Raw genomic sequence first — 9839 nt, 5'->3', positions numbered from 1 at the left:
TTGTATTTTCATTAATAACACACAGGCATTTCAACTTCTCTATGGTTTTGTAAACATTTAATATCAAAGTTTTGTCTATATGCATTTTAGTAGATATGAAGTCGGCTTTCATTATGTGTTAGTTTTAATTTCTTAATGTCTAATGATGTTAAACATTGAATTTCTTGTGCTTATTGGCTATTTTTCTATCTTCTTTAAATTCCTTTAGATTTTTTTTTTGGGTCCAGTCGTGGGGCCTGAACTCTGGGCCTGGGCGCTGTCCCTCAGCTCTTCAGCTCAAGGCTAGCACTCTACCACTTGAGCCACAGCACCACTTCAGGCTTTTTTCTTTTTGCTTATGTGGTGCTGAGGAATCGAACCCAGGGGCTCAGGCATGCAAGGCAAGCACTCTACCACTGAGCCACCTTCCCAGCCCTCCTTTAGATTTTTTTGATCAGATCATTTGTCTTTCTTCTGAACAGTTGTTGGAAATCTTCATGTTATGAATGCATTTAAGTAGAGATAATCTCTCTCCCTTCTCCTTCTTTTTTCTTTCTCACCTCCTCCTTGCCCTCTACCTCCCTTCCTCTTGCCCTCTCTCCCTTCCTCCCTTGAGTTTGATTCCTCCCTTTCCTTCTGCCCCTATTCTCCCTCCTGCCTAACTGCCAACTTAAAGTTGAACTTGGATGCAAAACACCATTACTTAATACAAAGTGCAGAGTTTTTCTACTGTTTCTGCTGTTTTCTTCTAACAGTTTTATAACTTTAGCTCTTAAATTGAGATTCTTGATGCACACTTGGTTTATTTTTCATATGATACATAATAAAGTATTCTTGGTTAACCAGTTTGTAAGTGGTGAGGCAGTACATCGCCATAAGAACTTGTGGAAGAGCAAAATTGCTTATCTTGTGGACAGAAAACATAAGAGACACAAAAGAGAGCCCTGAATCCCACAGTACTTTCAAAGACCATTACTACCAATGACTTAAAGACCTCTTATTAGGTTTCACCTCTTCCAAAGTTCCACCACCTTCTGGGACTAAGGCTTTAATGTATATACCTTTGGGAGTCTTTTATTTTTCTTTATAGCTGATTATATCATTATCCCACTAAATTATCTGACTGCTTAATTAACTCTTATGTTTGCATGCCAAGTGTCAAATACCAAAGGAAAACTGTGTTAGACAGCCAGTAAAACACAGTTTTAACTTTTATATATTTGAGTTCACAAACATTTGTAATAGGAGGGGGGTTTATTGTGGTATTTCCATACACCCACACAATGTACTTTGAGCAAATCCATCCCTTCTACTACATTCCCACTGCTTCCCTTCTACCTTTCCCCTTTTCCAAACAGAGTTAGGTAATGGACTTCATTATGCTATGCTGTGTGTGTGTGTGTGTGTGTGTGTGTGTGTGTGTGTGTGTGTGTGTGTTTGTGTGTTTACATTTGTGTGTCTGTAATGTGTGTGTGTGTTTATATATGTGTGTCTGTAATGCCTTCCATTATTCTTCACCCTTCATCACCCCTCCCCAGACTTTCCCCCTCTACTTCCCACTGAACCTCTCCTATAGAGATATTTTTTAATATATAAATGCAAAGTCAAACTGAAGAGAAATTACAGATTAAATGAGAGCCTTTGGGCCCCAAACTATGAAAACATTGACAGAAGTATTACCAGTCATAGCTGACCTTTACTGGATAAAACCTGTGCAAACAAGGTAGGGTGTTTTGTTTCTTTATTGTAAAACAATATTTAAGTAATAAGTGAGGATTTTATGTATTCAGAGTTTACATAGGATGGCTAGATATGTTTGTAGGGTTATGTGATGATTATCTGAATATATTGATTCTCCTGCCACTTCCCACAAAAAGCAATTGCTTCTCTGCTAGATTCAGCTTCTTCCTGACAGGAAGTAGAATGAATATAATCACTATCTTTAGCGACATTTGTAGATATCTCCCCACTTCATTTCCTGTAGAGACAAACAAATAAAACCCACACTTGGTCACTTTCTTCTGTTGTTCTCGATACATAAAGACTTTGATCCAACACCTATTACTGTTCATTAATAGAACTCCTTATTAATGACCATTCCCTACAGGATTCAATCTAATATATGGTTTACTAGTGTTCTACCCTGGGGATCTCCATATCCACTAGTAATTCCTCTAAGACTCTATTGCAGGCCCTGTCACATCAAAATTTCTTTCCTTCCCACTATCCCTAACCTCCTCTTGACTTTCATCTGGCCAGCTTATACCTCATGATCCGCCATTAGACACAACCATCATTACAAACAATGGCCCATTTTTCTCTATCCTCTTATCATACTCCAGTAGCAAAATTCTTTCTCAAAACCAAAACTCCTCATCTGTTCTGTGCCTGCAGTTAAATGTTATAGGAAAAACTAAGATGACTCCTGGCTGGATTAACCTTAAATTTGTATTTACAAAACTATCATGAGTAGAAATGTACAATAAATCCTTTTTGATTGAAATTTTTATTTTTATTCTCTATTTTCATTCATCTCCTAACATATATCCTACAAAACACATCCTCCTCATAGCTGATGCGTCTCATATTTCACTGAAGTAATAAAAACTATTAACAGAATTCTTCACTTTCATTCATCAAAGCGTCCAAGAGCTCATTCTCCTGTTACATGAGAATTTCTCACTCTTAAAGGTTACATCTCCACTTGTGCTGGTCATGTTATACCAATTCAATTTTATCTTTTATCCTTCCCCACATACATTAATTCATCCAATCAACATTCATTTGAATGAGATTATATAAAATATAAATATACCTTTTGTTTCAGGGAAAAGATAAAAACATTCTAAAATCTGTTTCAAGCAAGAGTTAAAAGTGGTAATGGTATAAAATGATGCACATTTTAAAAGATAATAAGAAAAATAAGAGTATAATTTCTCATTGTCTACTGTAAAAGAGGAAGAAGGAAAGACAATGACTTAGACAATGTGAGTGGCAGAGGACAGAATTGTGTTGGGAGCTGGTGAGACTTGCCTGATAGGTTTCCAGGTAAAATTGAATTGACCGCTGAGAGTATGACTGCAGGGATATGAAGAAAAGACGAGCTTATGAATGAGTCTCAGAAACCCTGTGCTTACAACTTCTGCTGCATATCTCTACTGTGAAATCTCATAGGCATTTCAAACTCAACATGTTCAAAAATGGAATCCTTTCTGTCTAGTGGAGTCCACTACCCGAACTTTTTAAAATGCCCTCACCCAAAATAGTACATTTGAGTTCACAGGTTTTTTAATTAAACCCCTTCATGTCAGGCTCTGCACTTCTATTTCTCTCCGCCTTCACACCCAATTTAAACATATATGTCTTGTTTTCCCCTTGTAGGCTAGACTATACCATGCCAGGAAATACATATCAGGCATGATCATTTCCTGATAAAAAATATCCAGTGACTTCTATTTCATCTTTACTGTGGCTCCATATCCCTGTCAGTTTTTGCCAACCTTATTTCAGTGTCCTCTCCCATTTCTCCCTGAGCCCCACTCACACTTCTCTTTCCAGTTCCTTAAGAATGTTCTACTCTTGTTTATGATGAAGCAATTGCGCATATGACTTTCTTTTTACCCATCAGTTTTCATTTTAAATGTGACTTTCTCAAACAGATTTACACAAGCCATAGTATCTGAGGGAGATATTATTATTTAACATATCACCAGGGCCTTACCCTTTTTTCTTTTAAAGCCAAGTTCAAACAAAGTGCTGAAGCTTTATTTGGGCAGTGCTATCCCAGAGCTGTGAGGATGAGAAGAAAGAAAGTTAAAGAAGTCAAGGATAAAGAACAAAAACAAAGAGATGTGTCCGCATGTCATCCACGGATTTATTCTAGCAAGGACACACAGCAGCCAATAGCAATTGCTCAGTAACAGGTAACATCTCAGAAGGGAAAAGAAGCTGAGATTTCAACCATGCTTCTTCCATCTCCCTTCTCCCACAGATCAATGTTTACTTACAGGGGAATTAATCTTTTGTGTTTCTGGCTTATGCCATAGGCTCTCTGGACATCATGCTTGTGGGATTTCACACGAGTTCTGAAAGGAACGACAGGAGCCAGGAACACAAGACACGTGCCTAGAAGCTTCAAAAGGCAGAACCACTATGAGCATCTCGTGTCCTAAAAGATGAGTATATGAAGGTAAGGTGAGACCAAGAGAATCTAAAGAACATAGTGTGTGTCAGGTACATATTTCACTGGTTTTATTTGTCACATTTAATATAGATAATAACTAGCTTCAAATAGCTTGTACCCTCACAAGCTTTAGCTCAAGAGAAGGAGGGCATGAATGGACCAGGAATCACAAAAAAATGGAAAGGAGTCACCCATCCTCACCCTAGAAGTACAAAGGGAGACATATTAATTAATTTGCATTGCTATGACCAAAATAACCAAGATATTACATGGAGAGAGTGTAGTGCAGAGGAGCTCATCAGCTCATGGAAGCCAGGAAGAAGAGTGGAGCTGGAACAGGAAGGGAAAGGTACAGCTGTAGCTGCCAAGAACAACACTACCCACCAACCTAGTTCTAATTATCCTCTAAACAGACCTCACCTTCCATCTTCCAAAAGTCTACCAAAAACTTTGAATCTATCATTGCCATAAGCCATCCATTAGATCAGAGCCCTCATGATTTGATACACTTTTGGAAACACTCTCATCTGATCCATCTGATCAAGTTGCCCATTAAGATTAAACATAACAGTAGGGAACAGTAATATAAACACCTGGTGAGAACTAAAGCTATGAGGAGCTAAGAAGAATCGTATCATGTAGAGAAATCTACCAAAGCTTAAAAAGGCAAGAAGGGAATGGAAGGAAAGTTCAACAGTCTCTTCTGCAACCACCTAATATCCCAGGGCCTCCTGTTGGCCGAATTCAGTGACTAGAGCTTAGGTCATGCAGTTTATAAAGATTAATGTAGTGCCAGAACAGTAAGTGGGACAAGAAATAGTGCCAAAGTAGATCTGGGGACCGAGATTGGACCAAAATCATCAAGCATAGAAAGGCTTATTTTAAGCTACAAGTAGACATTATAATGTTCGATGAATAAGACATTACCCTATTTTGGAGAATCTATGTGCTTTTTCTCTATTACATGTCTTTTATTTTCACTTAGATCTCTAATCCTGGAAATAAAATTTCTGCATACTATGTGGAAGGGAGATATATTTTTCTCCATAATACAAAACTACCACAAGTAATAAATAGGGCATCATTTTTTTTTTTTTAGTTATTTCACTGTTGACTCTGATATACTTGATTTTAATTTGTGCATGCATTTTCTAAGCTATCCATTCTGTTTCCTCATCCAGTGAAATCTAAGCTTTTTAAAATCCTTCACTGCCATAACTACAATAACTTAGTCCTTGGTATTTTTTTTTGGAAAAAGTTTGTCTGATTTTTTAAAAATACTTTTTATTTTAAAGATACTGTACAGAGGGGTTGCAGGTACATGAGTAAGGTAATGAGTACATTTCCTATGGAGCATTGTTACCCCTGCCTTTGTTTTTACTCTAGAATCCTTTTTTAATTTTTTTTTTTTTTTTTTTGGTGGTCATGGGGCTTGAACTCCGGGCCTGGGCGCTGTCCCTCAGCTCTTCAGCTCAAGCGAGCGCTCTACCACTTGAGCAACAGCGCCACTTCCGGTTTTCTGGTGGTTTATTGGAGATAGGAGTCTCACGGTCTCTCCTGCCCGGGCTGGCTTTGAACCGTGATCCTCAGATCTCAGCCTCCTGAGTAGGTAGGATTACAGGCGTAAGCCACCAGCGCCCGGCTCTTTTTTAATTTTTTTAAAAATTTTTTTGTCCTGTCTTGGGGCCTGAACTCTGGGCCTGTGTGCTGTCCCTCAGCTCTTCAGATCAAGGCTAACACTCTACCACTTGAGCCACAGCACCACTTCTGGATTTTTCTGCTTATGTGGTGCTGAGGAATTGAACCCAGGGCCTCATACATACAAGGCAAGCACTCTACCACTGAGCCACCTTCCCAGCTCCACTATCCCTTTTTTATTATACAATATTTTACAAATGCTTAGCTCTTTGTCCTCCTGTACTAGTTTCATCATCTGTTTATATAATAACATAAAAATAACTTCAAGAAATTTTTTTAGATTGTGTGATTAACTGAGGAAAATTAGTATTACTGGGTGATCTATTGTGGTCAACGTCTGTGTCTCCATTTATTTCCTTCCTATATTTCTACTTTTTACTGTTATAATAATTTCCATAAATGTTTTATACATTTGTTGAAAATCATATTCTCTGTGAAGCCTATATTTTGTATTTTCATTGGAAGTAGGCTGTCTCAAAGACAGTATATTCTAACTGTGGGCTCATAACCATTGATTTTGTATTGGACCATATTGATACATGGGCATGTGAAAATTCAGTGATAGTACTGTTGTTTCCACTTCAAAAAATCAGATTCACTGTTCATGTTTTTCTTTTAATCTTGCTCTGCATAGATCCTGAGATGTGATGAATGTCTTTTAGCTGTAGGGCGTAATGTCTTTAGAAGGAAATACTGTTATCTAACTAACTTTCAATGGTTAGTTTTATTTCCTCAATTTCGTAAAATTGTTGATGTGCTTAGCTGAGAGTTAAAAAGTAGAGTCAAGACATGATTGTATGGCAGAAGCTTCTGCTCTGTTATAGAGGCACTTACCCCCTCACTCCCCATCACACCCAGCACACCTGTACACCCTATCCCACTCAAACTTACTGAAATCACATCAGAGGTTGATAACTGTACAGCTCAAATTGTGAGGAATTACCTCAGCACCCTCTAATTTTCAGTCAACACACGTTAGGTAAGTAAAGAGATAAAACTGGAGAGTTAGAGTTGGAGAGAGAAATGAAGACAGACACACAGAGGCAAAGACAAACAGAGAGAGGGAAGAAAGTGAGAGAGAACACCCAGCGGCCTATCCACTCCCAGGCAGGTAAGGAGTGAATGAAGTTCTAGAGTTGGTAGCAATTTTGACAAGGAAAATAGGTATGTGGGAGAACAACAAAGGAGGGGTAACAATGCTTGACAAGAAATGTATTCATTACCTTACTCACTGTAACTCCTCTATACAGCATCTTTACAATAAAATAAAATTTAACAAATAAAGCAGGTTTATGCAAAAAGTACTATATATGAGAGATGGTATGGAAAATGACAACTTCCTTGATATGTTGCTTTTTTCAGCTATTCTTTTTCTATTTTTTCACATCTATAGTTATCGCAGCATTGATTACCATAGCCAACACGAGTATCTATTTTCTTCTTATCTTTAAATGGTTGCACAAAGGAGTTGTCATTCAATAAAGCAGTTTATGAATTCAATGCATCTCGATCCATGTCACCTTTTCCGATGTTCCCACCCATCTCTCCCATTCTATCTCTTCCTTCATTCTTCAATTCTTTTTGGGGGGAGGGGGTCTGGTCATGAGGCCTGAACTCTAGGCCTGGGTGCTATCCCTCAGCTCTTCCGCTCAAGGCTAGCGCTCTACAACTTGAGCCACAGTGCCACTTCCAGCTTTTTTCTTTTTACTTATGTGGTACTGAGGAATCGAACCCAGGGTCTCATGCATGCAAGGCAAGCACTCTACCACTGAGCCACCTTCTCAGCCCTCCTTCACTCTTCTTAATGTGGTAGGATATACATTGATTTCTTGACTGCATTCTCTCCCTTCTCTTCATTCATATACCCCTTGCCCTTTGACCCAATTCTACCCTTTTCAAGTACCCAAATTGTATTGAAAATTAGAACATTTTTTTGTTAATTCCTACTTTTTTAATAATACATTTCTGTTCCTCATCACTCCAATAACTTGAGAAGACCTAGGCCAGCATCATATTTTAAAGAAGAATTATTATGTGCAATCCCAATAAGAAACCAAGGGCCTCCAAGTATCTAGCTTTGGTCCCTGAGGAAAAATAACCTTTTGTAAATCAAAAACTTTTGTATTCAGCATTTTCAAGTATTAAATGTCCCCTCTATGTGAATTTTGTAGGTAGCCAAAACTTAATAACTTCAACATATCAAAAATATACATATATTGAATCATTTTGATGAGAATCTTTCTAAGATGCATTGCAAACCTATTTTCCTTACTAAACAGAATATTCTTCACATAAGTTAATCTTTTCTTGATGACTCAGGACCATGAGTATGGCTCACTTAAAGGGATGCCCTCAGGGTTGACTATGGTACTAAGGATGATGTGGCAAGTACTTACTGGACGTAGGCTGCTAGGCATTTCCAGTTAGTGCACCTTCTCTCTATTCTTTTAGACACCTGTCACTTTTCAGTGTGGCTGCTTCTGCTTTGCTGCTTCTAATTTGCTACCCACTGGAAGAACCAGTGGTTGCCAGGGGAAACTAGCACACCAAGGTTATGAATCAGTGCCTTGAATATCCCTTGCCTATAGAGGGTTTTACCCTCTGTTTCCAGAATATACAACAATGCTGGCATTCGACAATTGTTTTCCTAGAGGAAGTTGTAGTTTTGACACTTCAGCACAAGAGGGAGAAGCATAAAAAATTAGATTTCTTTACATTGTTTTCACAATTCCACAAATTGGAATCTATTCCTAAGTGAAGCACTGGTGAGACTTGGCTGTCTTTTATGTACAGATTTCCTAGATTGGGAAATTAGTTATGTAAATTAGTAAAATGGACCACAAATATTCTCGAGGATCGTATAATCATTTACAAGCATTGAGCCCAGGTCAGAAATGTATCTTGAAATCATCAATCTCTTAAAGGCATCTGTTGCTTTACTTGAGGATAGTAAATTTTATTATTATTGAAATATAAATAACTGTCTATTTTAACATTTGCTTGTTCTCGTTAGACATCTGAAAAATCTTAGGAACAGATTAATGAATTTCTTGAAAATGTAGAAGGTAGGTCACCAGAATTTGGGGACAGCAAAAGTGCTGACTAATTAAATTAAAATGTGTAGATATCTATACGCCACTAATAACCTTTTGATATTGATATGGGGATTTTCCTTGGATTAATTATGAAACTCATAAAATATGAACATATGAAAGTTTCAAAAAGTTAGCTCAAAATAAGCAAGAAGTAGAGCTTAATTATTGGGATGTTTTCCCCTTCATTCTCTTCATTATTTCTACTCTTTTCTGACTCTACCTCTTTCTTCTTTACTTGGTAACAATACCCAGTTCTCAAGACTTGATTGTTGATGCTAAAATAGGGGAAAATTCATTTGGTGTATCTTCATCTTGAGTGCCAAACCTCAAGAAACTGATAGCAAATTGATTCCATGGTACACTGAAGGTAGGAAAGCATAAATCTCTCCCACATAGGGTGTAATGGAACTTGACAACAAGAAAGCCTTGCGGCTCAGGTGAAAGCAAATAGCACTTTCTCAGCAGGAGCAAATGCACCCAGTAGGTGATGGAAACCAAATGAATATATCAGAACCCTCAATTCTGGCATATACTTTAATCTCAAGACAAAATAGAAAAGCAAATTCTGAGGTGCCTATGAGACTATTATTTAATTAAGATATCACAGAGAATGGTCATCCTGGAGAAATGAGGTGCAATATCATTTCTAGATTTTTTTCCCAAGGTCATCATCTCTTAAACTGACCAGTGGCAGTTAATCCCAGGGACCTACCCATTCTACTTGCTGACAGAGTTTGACAGCCTTGATTAACTAGCATGCTCCATGTAGACCTTTGTTACAAGTTGCAATCTCCTTCATAATCCTTTGCTGTAACTTGCAAAATTGATCTCTGTGTGCTCCATCAAGAGGGTCCCTTGGCACCTTTGGTTTCTTACTGGTTTTT

The sequence above is a fragment of the Dipodomys merriami genome, unplaced genomic scaffold, assembly GCF_024711535.1.
Source record: "Dipodomys merriami isolate MVZ:Mamm:240054 unplaced genomic scaffold, mDipMer1.0.p SCAF_18, whole genome shotgun sequence".
Lineage (NCBI taxonomy): Eukaryota > Metazoa > Chordata > Mammalia > Rodentia > Heteromyidae > Dipodomys > Dipodomys merriami.
The sequence above is the reverse complement of the archived record's forward strand: the minus strand, read 5'-3'. Positions refer to the sequence as shown.